Source organism: Tupaia chinensis, unplaced genomic scaffold (assembly GCF_000334495.1).
Source record: "Tupaia chinensis unplaced genomic scaffold, TupChi_1.0 Scaffold000359_1, whole genome shotgun sequence".
Lineage (NCBI taxonomy): Eukaryota > Metazoa > Chordata > Mammalia > Scandentia > Tupaiidae > Tupaia > Tupaia belangeri.
In genome coordinates, this window is record NW_006159855.1 from 694,167 (window position 1) to 710,885 (window position 16,719).

The window sequence follows — 16,719 nt, forward strand, 5'->3', positions numbered from 1 at the left end:
GCACCTAGCAACACCCAGACTAGCAACATGGCACCCACCCAGCACCCTCAATGACACACACACTGTACTAGACAAATAGGCGTGGTCTGCCCACCTACTTTTCCAGACCTGGACAAAACCCAAACTGGCTATTATGTATTTGTCTCTGGGAGGACACCTACAAATTACTTCCTGTTCTAATTTCTGGACCCCCAAATCTGATCAACATTGTAATAGTCAAGGGACCAGCAGATGGCATAATGGTTACATTGCTGGACTCCCACCTGGCTGACTGCAGTTCGAGTCCCAGACCTGGTGACTTAAAACTCAACGCTGGGCACATGTGTGTGCATACCCAAAATGCCAAGAGGAGAATAGAGAAGGGATTGTGGCGTGGCCATCTTTCCTGGTGGGTGATTTCTTGCATTTTATCTCACTGTCTTTTCAGCAAGTATATGCACCCTATAGTAAAAATCTCTCTAGAAAAAAATTATAAAATTAAAAGGTCAGCAGGTGGCATGGTAGTTAAGGCACTGGACACTCCCACATGGTTGACCTTAATTTGAGTCCCTGACCTGGTGGCTTGCTTTCACACTTTCCTTCTCTCTGTGTGTTTGTCTTTCTCTGGTCAAATGAAAATAAATGAATGAATAAATAAAATTAAATTAATAATTCTTAAAAAACAAACAAACTAATGTGGGTTATTCCTGGTGGAGCCTGGGCCTTTTCTTAGAGAGATTTTTCTTATAGTGGCACCTGTAGTCATCTGAGAGAGAGAAATAGAAAGTGAGAAATCACCCTCCAGGGGGGATGGCCATGCCACAATCCCCTCTCCTCTCAGGATTTTGGGCATGCACACACAAGTACCCTGCATCAGGGACTTAAAGCCAGGTGGCCTATGTGGGAGTCCAGCAATGTAACCATTACGCCACCTGCTGGTCCCAAGCCTGAAGCTTTTCGGCTCCTTGCTGCAAAGCACTTTGCGCATTGCTAGGTCTCGCGAGAGGTCCCGCGGCCCTTGGCCGCCAGCGACCTCGGTTTCTGGGGTTCACCCAGCTGCCTGCAATCCGGGCGTAGCCCAGTAGTGCCCTTGGCCGGGTCATTTCATTGTCGGGGTGAAGGAAACAATGCGTAAGCTGGAGCTGGGTGTCCCTGCGGTGAGTTGGGGCTTGCCCGCGCCGCCGCCAGGTCTGTGTTCCCGAGATACTTTGCTCTGGACGGAGGGGTGGTTTGGGGTCATTTCCCCCATTTGGCCAAAGGGGAGTGAAAAGCCGCCGCAGACGTTTCCAACGCTTGTTTGGTGAGCTCTCCCCCATTTGGGTAAACGGATAAGAAGCCTTGTAAGGGGCTGGCAGGCGACTGTGGTGACTAAGGTGCTGGGCTCCTATAAGGTTGAGGGCGGTTCGAGTCCCGGACCTAGAGACTTGCTTTCTCACTTTTCCTCTTTCTCTTTGTCTCTGGTGAGACAGTGTTTGTCCTATAGCAGACTTAAAATACTAATAAGTAAAATAAATAATTTTAAAAAAGAACCCTTAGGGGCCGGCAGGTGGCATGGTATTTGAGGGTGCTTGACTCCCATGCGGCCAAGTGGGTCGAGCCTGGACCTGGTGGCTTGCTTCCTCACTTTCCCTCTCTCTCTCTCTCTCTCTGTCTGACCCAAACCAGAAAATAATAATAATTAGTAAAGTCAAATACAATATTTTTAAAAGAATTATTTATTTAATTTTATTTATTCATTTATTTTTACTCTGACAGAGAGCAACACACGAGAGAGAGAGTAAATAAGAAAGCAAGTCACTGGGTTGGACTCGAACCCTGGTCAATCACGGGGGAGTGTCCAGAACCTTAACCTCCACACCCCCTGCTGGTCCCTAAATTAATTCTCTCTCTCTTTTTTTTTTTTTTTTTAAAGAAGCCTCAAGAGACCTTTTAGAAATTTGGTAACCTGTACATTTAACTTTTGTTTATAGAACCCATGTGACTAGTACATCATTCTGGGCAACCAAGAAAACTCTATCTTGCAAATCCTAGTATATGTTTGGTGGAATTGGGAACTTTTCAGCTGTTAAAGAAAAATGTGATGTTCTATTGTAACATGATCTGGCTCCAATGTTCCCTAGGATCCAGGAAACAGAGATCCAAAGAATGTTTTATTTATTTATTTATTTATTTATTTTATTTTATTTTTATTGGCCACTACAGGTTTGGTGCTGTGAACAGAGGACCCCAAACTGCTCTGCTCTCCTGGAAGCCACAGTCAAGAGAACCCAGGATCTCACAAGCCAGCAAAAATACAGGTAAGAAACTCTTTTCTTTCTTTCTTTCTTTCTTCCTTTTTTAATTACTGATTTAATTTTATTTATTCACTTTAATTTGACCAGAGAGAGAGAGAGAAAGTGATAAGGCAGGTCAGGGACTTGAGCCATGATTGGCCATGAGAGAGTCTCCCGTGCCTTAACCACCACACCACCTGCTGGTCCCCAGGTAAGAACTTAGCAGTCAGACTGCTGCTTTCCCTCTGTGGAATTTAGTTACGTGGATGGTAAAAGTCACTTTATCTCTTTTCCAAATTAGGATTAATGAGAGGAAGGACTCTATATGATTGAGTGGTTGTGTATGTAGCAACTCTGATGTGAATACTCATTGCCTGGTTTTAATGCCCAGAGATGATCTGTTTTACTTGTCTCTGTGTTTTTGGTTTTTTGAGAGATTTTTGCTATAGGATATGTGAGCTCACCAGAGACAAAAAGAGAAAGAGAGAGAAAGTGAGAAATCACCCTCTAAGGGGGATGGCCATGCCACAATCCTTCTCCTCCATTCTCTCGTTGGGATCTTTACCACAGGCTGTAAAATATACAGTTCTCACACTGGCACTTAACTCGGCACACGTTGCTGTGGGTCCCCAAAGTAAAACTGAGTGTGGTTTTTCTCTTGTTTTATGTCTTCAAGAGCTTGAACTGTGACCAAATGGGAACCCTCTCTTGGTCCCCGTCTTGTGAGAAATGTGATTTTGGGGCCAGTCCAAGTGGTCAGCCTAAAAACACTAACTTGACCAAGGTGAGATTTCGAGGCTCGCACTAACTGTACAGAACGTGTCACGCTCTCAGTAACTGGTCTTCCTAAGGAGTCCCAGCCACAAGGGTTTGGTCGTCTGTATTCGTTGACTGGTGAGTGACTGGAGCTCTTCATGACAATAAGGATCTTGCTTTCTCAGTCCTTTTGTGGGAATGAGAGGGCATCCCCTGTATTGTGCCCCATCTGGGAAGGTCTTCGGTCTTCTTGAAGAGGTTTTTTATGGTTCTCAGGTCTGGCTGCCCATTAAAATCACCTGATGTATGCTTGCCAGAGAAAGAGAGAGGGTAAGTGAGAAATCATCCCCCAAAGGGGATGGGCACACCACAGTAACTTCTCCTCTAGTCTCTTTTTCATATGTTGGATACACACACGGGCACACACTTGGTGTGATTTTCAAGCCATCGGGTTCAGGACTCAAACTGGAAAGGCCACGTAGGATCCAACGCCTTAACCTCCATATTACTTTCTGACTCTAAAGAGGCTTTTAAAAATAGGTCATTATTGTTATTAAAATAAGTAAACCGGTGGGACTGGCAGGTGGCATGGTGGTTAAGGGTGTTGCGCTTTTTAAATAAATAAAGTTAAAGAAAATAATTATTTTTTAAAAATCTTTATTTATTTATTTATTCATTCATTTTAATTTGACCGGGGGGGTGGGGGAAGAGAGAGAGAGAGAGAAAGAAAAAGAAAGCGAGAAAGCAAGCCACCAGGTCCAGGACTAGAATCACGGTTGGCCATGTGGGAGTCCAGTGCCCTTAACCACCATGCCACCTGCCAGCCCCCCAAATAAAATAATTTTTTAAAAAATAAGTAAACTGGGGAACCAGCAGTTAGCGTAATGGCTATGTCGCTGGACTCCCATGTAGTCGACCGCAGTTTGTGTCCCGGACCTGGTGGCTTAAAACTCACGCTGGGCACGTGTGCGTGCGTGCCCAAGATCCAAAAAGTAAACTTTGGGGCTGGCAGGTGGCATGGTGGTTGGGGGTGCTGGATTCCCACATGGCCAACTGTGATTCAAGTCCCAGACCTGGTGGCTTGCTTTCTTCCTTTCCCTTTCTCTCTCTCTCTCTCTCTCTGGTCCAATTAAAATAATAATAATAACAAATGGAAATAAATAAATAATTTTTTTAAAAAAATAAGTAAATTAGGGTTAGCAGGTAGCTTGGACTCCTGCATGGCTGACCACGGTTCGAGTCTGAGACCTGGTGGTTTGTTTCCTTGCTTTCTTGTTCTCTCTCTCTCTGGCGAGCACACATACCGTATAGCAAAAATTTAAATAATACATAAGTAATTAAATATTTAAAAAAATAAATAAACTTCTGGAGAATTTTTGGGCATTCTCTCCCAGACACCGCGTCTGTTCTCTACTTTCAGTCTAGCAGGTGCACACAGTCTCAGGCCATCAGTGGAGATGGCTGACTCAGCTTGGACCCCCCAACGTGTGGTCAGGCTAAACGTGGGTTTTTTATACCCATGGGGCTCACAAGACTTTTCAGTTTCTTGTCTCTCTTTGGGAGTGATCTCATTTGACCATCCGGATATGTCTGGGTTTAAAGTTTGTTTTATATTCAGAACCTGATAAACATGTGCCTGTGTGTGTGAGTGATCATTTAGCCTCTGGAGAAAAGGAGAAACTGGAACTATGTGTTCAAAGAGAGAGAAACCAGATTAAGACAAAACCCAAAATATTTATTGTTGGCTTGACTAAAAACTCATGGTGGGGCTGGCAGGTGGCAAGGTGGTTAAGGCCCTGGATACCCACATGGTCAACTGCAGTTTGAGTCCCATACCTGGTGGCTTGCTCTCTCTGCTGAACGCACATGCTTTATGGCAAAAACAAAAACAAACTAGTACTAATGTAATGGTAACATCCAGAGGAGAAAAAATTTTTGTTTATTTATTTTTTCTTCCATGAGCAAGAGAGACAGAGTACTTCTAGCCAGGGTCCCAATGCCACAGTCCATGCCCTGCTGACCCCAGACCATGGGTACGTGCATGCCTGGCATACCAGGGAGATGTCTAGACACAAATCCAGAATCTTCTCACGTGGGTCAGTTTTGCAGTGTCATGTTTTACTGCTTCACTACCATCCAGCCCCGGGGAGAGACTGTTAGATACACACACACACACATACACACACACACACACACACACACACACGTACATCATTCCAGTTATCTATTGCCACATAACAAACGGCTCTAGAAGTTAATGGCATAAACTAACCATTTTATTATGCCTACAGACTGTTTGGGTCAGGAATCAGACAGGAACTAGCAGAAGTGGCTTGTCTCTGTATCTTAATGTCTGAAAACCTCAGCTGGGAAGACTTGAAAGCTGAGGGTGACTCAACAGCTGGGGGATGGAGCCATACAGAGACGTCATCACCCACATGTCTGGTGGTTTGGCTGGAATCTCAGCTGGGCGGTCAGCCCAAGCTCCTGCATGTGGTCTCTGCATGTGGTCTCTCCACATGAGCTAGTTTGAGCTTTCTCAAGCTAGCCACCTGAACCTAAGAGAAGATATCCCATGAAAGCAAAATATAGCTGCTATTTTTAACTTAATTATTTTTTTTTTTTTTTGCTATAGTACATGTGTGCTCACCAGAGACAGAGAGAGAGGGAAAAAGAGAGAGCACTCCCCAGAGGGGATGGCCATACCACAATTTCTTCTCTATTCTCCCCTCGGAATTTTCATTCATGCACACACACAGAGTGATTATCAAGCCACCAGGTCTGGGACTCAAACCATGGAGTTGATTATGTGGCTTAAACTCACGCTGGGCACATGTGCGTGTGTGTCCAAGATCCCAAGAGGACAGTGGAGGAGAAGGGATTGTGGCATGGCCATCCCCCTGGGGTGTGATTTCTCACTTTCTGTCTATCTTTCTGGTGAGCGCACGTACTCTATAGCAAAAATCTCTCCAAAAACGAACAAACAAACAAATCCTAAAATACTGTCAGTCAATCTTGCTGTCATTCTTCCCACTTCTTCCTACTGGTGGCACTTCTCAAACAAGTGGCCTTCATCTGTAACAGTTCTTTAATTCTCCTTTACGCCCAAAAGAAAAAGATTTGTTCCCTCCACCCCTGGCCCTAGACTTTACCTCATAGATACCCAGAGATTATCAAGGGTATTTGAGTGGCCAAAGCCAGGGACCTTTCTTAGTAATTATTCTCCTCCGGTTCAATTGAACAAATATGTTTTAGTGCCTACTATCAGTAGGGTACAAAGATAAGTAAGTCACCATCCTCGGCCTCATGGGGTGGGGCTTGGGAGCAGCTGTAACGTAAACAAGTCAATACCATCAGTGAGATTGGATCTATGACATCAGCGATGAAGTATGGGGTTTCTTGACCTTAGCCCTCAGCCTTGGCACGGGGCCTTGCATGCACAGATTTTTGGGATGAATGAATGGATGAATGAATGAGTGAATGAGTGCCACCAGAAGAGGAAGAAAGGCTTGATAGATGGGGTGATTTTGTAGTGGAATCCAGAAGGATGAGGAGTTACAAACACCACTAGTGAGATCATCGTTGTACATGTGTTTCTTTGGGTACACACTTAGGAATGAGAGTTATGAGCACTCACGATGGCCTAGTTTTAGTGGTAGCCTCACTGCATACCACTGTGTGATCTTTACAGTATTTCACCTCTTAGGCCTCCGTTTCTCTCTGATTCTTTTTTTTTTATGATTTTTTTTTTAAGAATTATTTTATCTAACTTATTTATTTAAATTTGACTAGAGAGTGAGAGAGAGAGAAAGCGAGAAAGCAAGCCATTATGTCCAGGACTCTAACCACAGTCGACCATATGGGAGTCCTTTGCCCTTAACTACCACGCCACCTACTGGCCCCTAAAATAATTATTTAAAAATTTTTATTTATTTGTTATTATTGTTACTTTATATGTTTAAGAGAGATTTTTGTTATAGGGCATGTACGCTCACTGGAGGGATAGTGAGAAAGAAAGCGAGAAATCACCCCTTGGGAGAGATGGCCACGCTGCAATCCCTTATCTTCCATTCTTCTCTTAGGAGTTTGGGCACACATGCACACGTGCCTGGCGTGAGTTTTAAGTCGCCGGGTCTGAGACTTGAAATGTGGTTGACTCTGTGGGAGTCCAGTAACATAACCACCACACCATCTGCTGGTCCCTATTATTATTTTTTAATTTGATCAGAGAGAGAGGAGGGAAACTGAGAAAGCAAGCCGCTAGGTCTGTGACTTGAACCATTACTGGTCATTTGGGAGACCAGTGCCTCAACTACCATGCCACCTGCCAGCTCCCAGGCTTCAGTTTATTGTTCTGTAAAATAGAGATAATAATAATAACCTGTCGAGTTACAGTGAGGATTAAATGTCAGAAAACATGTCAAGCTCTTAGAACAGGGCTTGGCTCTGAACAACTTACACCATTGCTGTCCCCACTCTCTTTCTGATAACTTCTCAAATCATCACTGTTTTCCTCTTCTTGCCTCCTCAAAGTTCTATTCCTGGTAAGTGAGGAAGAGGAATTGCAGTGTGACCAGGTGCCACTGAAGGGTGGTAGTTGACCACGGTTCGAGTCCCAGACCCGGTGGCTTAAAACTCATGCCGGGCGTGTGTGCGTGCATGCTCAAGATCCTAAGAGGAGAATGGAGGAGAAGGGATTGCGGCATGACCATTCCTCCCAGGGGGGTGATTTTTCGCTTTCTGTCTCTCTGTCTGTCTGGCGAGCTCTATAGCAAAAACCTCTCCCCCCCCAAAAAAAAAAAAAAAAAGAATATACAGCAAATTCACTATTAAAGAATATACAGCAAATTCATCTATTAAAGAAAACCTTCTATTGTGCCGCTGGGAAAGTCATGATGCATTTTTACATAGAAGAATACATCATGACTTCTCCGACAACCCAGTAAAATCTCAATAAGCACAGTAAGAGTAAATGACAATTCAGCCAGACCCTTCCTTCCCCCACACCTGCCGGCTCAGCATGATGGAAACTCCACTCCAGCCAGGTGAAGCCAAGAACACAGTCCCTTTTCCCCCAGTTATCAGTTGAGAGGTACCGTATCTCCCTGGGAGAGGCAGGGTGCCAGCATGTCTCATACCCTCCAGCTTATGTTGCAGAAGCTCTACTCCAGGCAAGATGGGCTTGAGCCTCCTGTCTTGCATGCAGCCCCTACTCACTGGGCGGAGGCTCTACCTCAGGCATGGCAGGCTAAGAATAGGCAGGCCAAGAATTAGTCACCCTGACTCCACCTTCTCGTAGGGCAGAAATACTCTGCCAGATAAGATAAGCTAAGAAGACCAGAAGCTTCTGTTCCTGTTCAGCACTTTGCTCATAAAGCAGGATTGTCACTCTTAAGATAAGAGGGCCACCACTGTCCCTGCCCCAACTTCCCCAAGCTCTAGAGGAGTTAGTGGGGCAGGGGTTTTGTCCATGGAGAGAAGCAGGTCATAAAAACAGAGAGCTCTGATGCTCTTCCCAAGAAATTGTTTTATTTGGAACATAATGTGGAGAAGTTCAAGTATAAGGGTGTTCTCAAAAACAATGGAGATTTTGTTGGCAAGCAATTGAAAGAAGCCTGGGAGCTAAACTGTAGACCAGTGATAGAAGTGGACCAGAGAGAAACAGGGAGGTGTCAACTCAGAAATTCCCTCTTGGGGGTTGAGATAATACTTGAAGACTGACCTGGAAAACTATCCCTGCCAAGGGGCCCACATTTTTTTTTCTTCAGTTTTTGCTGTAAGGTACATTTGCTTGCCAGAGAAAGAAAAGAAAAGTGAGAAATCACCCCCTAGAGGGGATGGCCATACCACAATCCCTTCTCCTCTGAGATTTTTCAAGCTGTAGGGTCTGGGATTCAAACTTCACAGCTGCCTTAGCCACACAGCACTGGCTGGCCCTGGGGACTCAAATTTAAAGGGCAGAATTGCAGCAGTTTGTGCCCCAAGGTATTATTGTCAGACACACTAGAACAATCAGGTAGCAATGCATGGAAGTCAGCAGCTTGGGTGTGAAGCCATGACAGGCCAACAGTTTCGCAGATGAGGGATGGAGACAAAGAGAGCCCCTTCAGGACCGCTCCCGTTCCAGGGAGATGTGCACACGCCCGGGGCCGCATCCTTCTGAGTACTGACTTCAGAATCCACACAAAGAAAACTCTTTGTTGGAAGGTGCTATTCTGTGCATTGCAGGATGGCTAGCAGCACCCCAGACCACCCACTGAGAGGCCAGCAGTGTTCCAGTGTGAGGACAGAAATGTGTCAGATGTGGGGTGTGTGGGAAGCTAGGGGGAATGGATGAAATTGTCCCAGCTGAATACTATTGATTTAGAATGAGGCTGAAAAAGTATTTCATTTGGAAAGTGAATTATCTTGTGCCAACAGGTAGTGTGGTTAAGGCGTTATATCTCACATGCTGACTCCGTGGTTCGAAAAACACACCAAGCTCATATGTACACATGCCCAAATCCTGAGAGGAAAATGGGGGAGAAGGAATCGCAGAGTGGCCATCTCCCCTGGAGGGTGATTTCTTGTTTCCTCTATCTCTGTACCTCTCTCTGGTAAGGGCACATACCCTATAGACAAATTAAAAAATTAGAAAAGGAAAAAAAGAAAGAAAAGTGAATCACCTTAATTACATTATTAAGTAAGTAAGAAAGCAAGGTGTACAGAGAGAGGGCCCAAGAATATGAAGGCTGTCTGCAGATGGCTGGATTTGGGATGCATGGTCTGTACTGTGATGGGATTACTCAGGTGGCTGGGATGCGGCAAGTCATTACCTGGCTTCTACCACAGCCCCACCCACCTTCTCACCTTTCTTACTGATTTTCCTTTTGGACTCTGCTCTAGATAAACTATCTTGTGATCTTTCACTTCCAGGTGTGTATTTCTGTTGTCCTCACCTCTTGGGATACCACCTCCAATTTCCACCCAGTTCGGCAGCATGGATCTTCAAGGACCAGTGCAGGTCTCTAAGAATCTGAATCAGAATGGTGGTTTATAACCACTGTACTCTGCTGTCACTGCTCAGTCCGCGAGTCATCGCTATAGGTATTTCCTCTCTGTGTTGTATTCACGCCTGTATGGGGTGGATCTTTGCTTTACGGTTTTATCTCTAGTACTGTGTCCTGCCCAGTAAAAATATTTACTGTTGGGTCAGCAGGTGGCATCGAGGTTAAGGCAGCTGGGTCCTACTTGGCCGACTTTGTGGTTTGAGTCCCAGACCCAAAGAGGAGAGTGGAGTAGAGGACATTATGGTGTGGCTATCCGCCAGGTCCAGGATTTGAACAGTGGTCGGCCATGTGGGAGTCCAGCGGCCTTAACCACCACGTCACCTGCCAGCCCCATACACTCTGTATATATTTGATTATAAGACTGTAACACTTTTGTGTCCATCCTTCCGTCTGTGTATGCGTGTGTGTGTGTGCACGTGTTTTCAGCGCCAAGTCCTGTGTTTGTAAGTATAAGTATTATCATAAGATGTATTATCCAAAGAGAGACTATGTGAGAGTCATCTCAAGGCGGAAGACACTATTAAAACTTCTTAAAATGTCTCGAGGACGACAACAGGCATAAGCCTGATTGTCCATCTCATAATTTTATTATAGAGAGCCTTATCCATAGGTTTCAAGAAGCAGTCCAAATCATAAACAAGGTTCTATTTCATCATTGTTTTGACTGGCTATCAGGAAGCTTTTACCAATAATACAAGGAGCCAAGACCTTGAATTTCATCATAGTTTATCCTCATGGAACTATTGCCTGTTGGGACTTCTAGATAACATTTCATCTCCGTTATCAGTAAGTGAGCCAGGAGGCCCATACACAGTGCATGCTGAACCCACTGCTTAGACCGCACATAATTGCTCTGGGTGTGACAGTAAAGTGACAAATGGATTCCCCAGAATCCATACCCTTCTAGGCCTCTACAGGAATTTCATAACACCCAAGGTGAGGCTTTCAAAATGATTCTTTCAGCCTCATCCTTTCCCATTTAGCACTGATGAGGTTTAGTCTAAAAACCTCAACTGAGAAAACAAAACAGAACCTTAACTGAGTCCTCTGAGCCCTGTTTTTTGGTATGTATATTCCAAAGAAAACGTTTCTCTCACCATACCACCAAGTTGTGGATTTTTTAGGAAGAAAAAAAAGTTCTAACGTGTGTTAGGGCAGGATACATATAGGAGATCTCTGTACTTTCCACTCATTTTTCTAGTAAACCTAAAACTACTCTTAAAAAATAGTCTGTTGGGGTCGGCAGGTGGCGTGGTGGTTGGGAGCACTAGATTCCCACATGGCCAACCCTGGTTTGAGTCCTGGACCTGGCAGCTTGCTTTCCCTTTTTCTCTGGTCAAATTAAAAAATAATAATAATAACAAATGGAATTAAATAAATAAATAGATAAGTCTTGAAAAAAAATAGTCTGTCCATTGCCTGGCAGGCATGGTGGTTAAGGCACTGGACTCACACATGGGTAACCACAGTTCGAGGCCTGGACTTGGCAGCTTGCTTTTTTTCTCTTGTCAAATTGAAGAATTATAATAAATAAATCTTTTTTATTTCATCTTTTTTTATTTTTATTTTTTGAGAGGTTTTTGCTATAGGGCGTGTGTGCTCACCAGAGAGACAGAGAGACAGAAAGTGAGAAATCACCCCCCAAGGGGGATGGCCACACCACAATCCCTTCTCCATTCGCTTCTTGGGACCTTGGGCATGCATGCACATGCACCCAGCGTGAGTTTAAGCCACCAGGTCCGGGACTTGAACCACGGTCGGCTACATGGGAGTCCAGCAACATAGCCATTACGCTAACTGCTGGTCCCATAAATAAATAATTCTTTAAAAACTAGTCTGTCCATATATATATTTTAAGAATTACTGGGACTGGCAAGTGGCATGGTAGTTAAGGGCTCTGGACTCCCACATGGCTGACTGTGGTTTGAGTCCTGGACATGGCAGCTTCTTTCTCACTTTCTTTCTCTCTCTCTCCCCATCTTTCTGTCTCGTCAAATTAAAATAAATAAATAAATAAAGTCAAATAAAATAATTCTAAAAAAATAATTATGTATTCAACTTTTTTCATTATTACTGGTATTCCTCAGTTTGCCAAGGGTACAGATGCAAGGGGGAGCGAGAGAAAGAGAAAAATGCAGCTTGCCAGGTCTGGGACTTGAACTGCAGTTGGCCATGTGGGAGTCTAAATCTAGTGCCTTAACCACCACACCACCTGCTAGCCCCTATCCATATAAATTTTTAAAGAATTATTTAACTTTATTATTATTATTATTTTCCAGTTTGATCAGAAAGAGACAGAGAAAGAGAGAGAGGGAAAGTGAGAAAGCAGCCACCCGGTCCAGGACTTGAACCGCAGTCGGCCATGTGGGAGCCAGCGCCCTTATCCACCACACCATCTGCCAGCCCCAAGGTAAACATCTCTTAAGAGCTAAGGATGCGCCAGGCAGTGTTTGGTGCACTTTGCATCTATAAGCCCTTTGCTACTCACAGGACTGCATGGGGGAAACACGGTACTATCACCTGCATTTCACAATAGAAAGTGGGGCGCAGAAAGGTGCCACCTGTGCCCAGGGTCACAAGGCTGAGAAGGGCAGACCTGGAGTTCAAGCCCCAGCAACACAGGTTCCCCCTCCCCCCCAAAAAAGATGATTGCTTTCAACTATCCCCCAGGGTATAGATTAATTAAAATGACAAACTGAGTGAGTTTATGATTTTGCCTGGGCAGAAAAACAGAGTTTGTAATCTGCACTGCGCATGCTCCCCACTGTCTCCAGGGTACCCTGAGGACTCCCAGGTTAGGAAATCCTACTGAGAAGCCCAGTTGAATACAGTCAAGAGTTAATGAAGGCCTGGAGCTTCACCCACCCAGGATGTGAGTGGGCAAAGGCCCTCTCCCTTGTCCTCGTTATGACGAAGCGCTGTCAGCCTTTTGGAAATTTACCGTACAGCCACTTCCCAACATCCGATTATCCTAGGCCTAGGCTCACCTAGGCCTCAATCCCAAACAAGCTACTAAAATGAAAGGCAGAATGCATTCATTCCATCTCCTAAATGGCCTCCCACAGAAATGCTTGATAGAATGAAGCAACACAATTAAACAGAATAAGGCAAAAGCCAAAGCCAGGAGCAGGAAGCAGGGACCAGAGCCCACTAAGGAGGCAGTTCTGTGTGTTGGAAAGAAGCCAGAGCTGCAAATCTAAAGCTCTAAAGTTTGAACTTTTCAGAAAAAGAATTATTTTTATTTAACTTAATTTTATTATTATTATTATTATTATTTGACCAGAGAGAGAGAGAAAAAGAGAGCTAGTGCCTTAACCACCACACCACCTGCTAGCCCCTATCCATATAAATTTTTAAAGAATTATTTAACTTTATTATTATTATTATTTTCCAGTTTGATCAGAAAGAGACAGAGAAAGAGAGAGAGGGAAAGTGAGAAAGCAGCCACCCGGTCCAGGACTTGAACCGCAGTCGGCCATGTGGGAGCCAGCGCCCTTATCCACCACACCATCTGCCAGCCCCAAGGTAAACATCTCTTAAGAGCTAAGGATGCGCCAGGCAGTGTTTGGTGCACTTTGCATCTATAAGCCCTTTGCTACTCACAGGACTGCATGGGGGAAACACGGTACTATCACCTGCATTTCACAATAGAAAGTGGGGCGCAGAAAGGTGCCACCTGTGCCCAGGGTCACAAGGCTGAGAAGGGCAGACCTGGAGTTCAAGCCCCAGCAACACAGGTTCCCCCTCCCCCCCAAAAAAGATGATTGCTTTCAACTATCCCCCAGGGTATAGATTAATTAAAATGACAAACTGAGTGAGTTTATGATTTTGCCTGGGCAGAAAAACAGAGTTTGTAATCTGCACTGCGCATGCTCCCCACTGTCTCCAGGGTACCCTGAGGACTCCCAGGTTAGGAAATCCTACTGAGAAGCCCAGTTGAATACAGTCAAGAGTTAATGAAGGCCTGGAGCTTCACCCACCCAGGATGTGAGTGGGCAAAGGCCCTCTCCCTTGTCCTCGTTATGACGAAGCGCTGTCAGCCTTTTGGAAATTTACCGTACAGCCACTTCCCAACATCCGATTATCCTAGGCCTAGGCTCACCTAGGCCTCAATCCCAAACAAGCTACTAAAATGAAAGGCAGAATGCATTCATTCCATCTCCTAAATGGCCTCCCACAGAAATGCTTGATAGAATGAAGCAACACAATTAAACAGAATAAGGCAAAAGCCAAAGCCAGGAGCAGGAAGCAGGGACCAGAGCCCACTAAGGAGGCAGTTCTGTGTGTTGGAAAGAAGCCAGAGCTGCAAATCTAAAGCTCTAAAGTTTGAACTTTTCAGAAAAAGAATTATTTTTATTTAACTTAATTTTATTATTATTATTATTATTATTTGACCAGAGAGAGAGAGAAAAAGAGAGAGGGAGAAAGCAAGCTGCTAGGTCTGAGACTGGAACCATAGTCAGCCAGTTGGGATCCTGTCCAGCTTCTTTAACCACCACGCCACCTGCTCGCCCCATCTGAACTATATATATATTTTTTTTTCCTTTTTTTTTGGGGGGGGGAGGTTCTTGCTATAGGGTGCGTGTGCTTGCCAGAAAGAGACAGAGAGACAAAAGCGAGAAATAACCCCCCGGGGGGTTGGCCATGCCGCAGTCCCTTTTCCTCCATTCTACTCTCAGGATCTTGGGCATGCACACACACGCACCCAGTGTTAGTTTAAGCCACCGGGTCCGGGACTTGAACTGCGATAGACTACATGGGAGTCCGGCGACATAACCATTATGCCAACTGCTGGTCTTCTTCTGTACTATTTTAATAGAGTCAGGACCACGTGAGCCTCTTACTGAAATCTTTGGCTACTGAAACCTGAATTTTTATTTGCCAAGATGAAAAAGAACGTCTTTTTTTTTTAAATTTGCTAGAGAGCACCTGTGTTGAGAGAAAGAGAGATAGAGAGACAGAAAGAGAGAGAAGGTGAGAAAGCATCCCCACGGGCCATCGCCACAATTCTTTCTCCTTTATTCTCTTGAGATTTTTGCACACACTCCTATCATGTTTTTTTCAAGCTTGTCCAAACCATGAAGTTGGCCATTTGGGATCTAGACACCTTAAACACCACTCTGCCAGCTGACCCCAGAAGAGAATATAGAAACCTAAATACTGAGATGAAACTTTTTCTTAGGTAGCATGACAACTGGATAAGATACAGCAATGGAAAAGTTTCTGTCTCCTCCACTGTAATATACCCTCTATGTGTATTCTTTTGAAGATAAACATCAAGGGTTTGGAGTAAAGTTCAGGCCTAAGAGACTATATCTGTCTACACTCCAGGATGTACACATTCTCAGAATGGGAAACCAGCTTCAGGAATCTCTGACAGATATATTTCATGCAGAGATTTCTGGTCCAGCACTGATCAGTCTTGAAAGGATGTTATTTGGTCACGCTCCAGCCCGTGTTTTCTGGTCACAATCTTGAAATGGGTTGGAAATTTTTTAACATTGCTACAAATACACTTCCCTCTACTGACTAAATTGATCCTCCTATTTCATCCTCTGCTTCGTATTTCCTAGCTCCACTGTGCCTTGGTAGGGTGGCCTTGTCTCCACTACAGGGGTTGCCTTTCAAATCACTCAAGTGTTCTATTTTTGGTAAAGCACATGCCATTGCAAAAGCAGATTCAAGCTCATAGAATTTTAGAATTCAGCCCCATTCCGCTAATGGATGGGGTGAGTGGGTGAAGAATCAGGCTTGATTGAATGGCTATTGAATTCCAGGCACTGTGTGTGTTTACAGGAGTTACTTATCTTCTTTCTAATCAACTACTATTGTTATCCTCGGGTGCCAAATAAAGAAATCAGGGTGCATGCAGAAAAGCTGAAGGACTTGCCCAAGGCCACAAAACCAGTACACTTGTCCATTCTAGGTCTGACTCTAAAGGCTAATTCTTGCAGGCTGCCTTCCACTGGGCTGAAAGGACAGAGGAAATAACTGAGGTCCACACTGCCCAGAACGTCGTTACCCCCTTCCTCTAGCTGGAAGGGTCAGAGGCAGCTACTTCCTTTCATGTCCTTCTAGTTGATGACTCACTGCCCTCCCTCCTCTCTTCCAGGGTATCACCCCAAATTTCGCCTCCGGGGACCTGGACTACAGGTGAGCCAATCGACTGGACTGGACTGAACTGGACTGGACTGGACACACCACAGTTCCGCAACTGAGCCACTAGGTGACTTCCTCTTTTCCACCCCGTGACGGCACCTGACCTTACCCAGCCCCCCAAATCAGCTTGGTCACAATCGCCCCCCTCTCTCTTCATCCCGCCCCCACCAACATCAAACACGACTCATCTTCTAAGTCCTCATCCCTTTTCTCCGCCCCCTCCGGACTGGCCTTATCCAATAGAGTCTTGGCCCACGGGCTAAAGACGTCAAAAGTAACCAATTGTCGCGGAGCTCTCTGCTAAGGCGCCCGCCTCCCCTCTGAGAAGCAGATAACAGTGACCAATGGGGTGCCCTCCGCGTTAAATGAGCATTTGGGAGAGTAGAGTAGCGGCCGGGTTATCCAATGAACGGGCGGGTTCCTGTGGCTAGGGGCGTGGCAGGAGCGGTTGTCAGGGGCGTGGCAACAGTTGCTTGGGTGGGGGGGGAAGGGCTGGGGGGACA

General features: G+C 45.1%; 1 long non-coding RNA gene across 1 annotated transcript; it reads left to right on the forward strand.

Moving 5' to 3' along the window:
* Nucleotides 1-1,026: 1,026 nt before the first annotated feature.
* LOC106735341 (uncharacterized) lies at nucleotides 1,027-16,270 on the forward strand. Its single transcript, XR_001370682.1, has 4 exons — nucleotides 1,027-1,136; nucleotides 2,182-2,276; nucleotides 9,924-10,094; nucleotides 16,170-16,270. It is a non-coding gene; the product is annotated as an uncharacterized LOC106735341 (long non-coding RNA).
* Nucleotides 16,271-16,719: the final 449 nt, after the last annotated feature.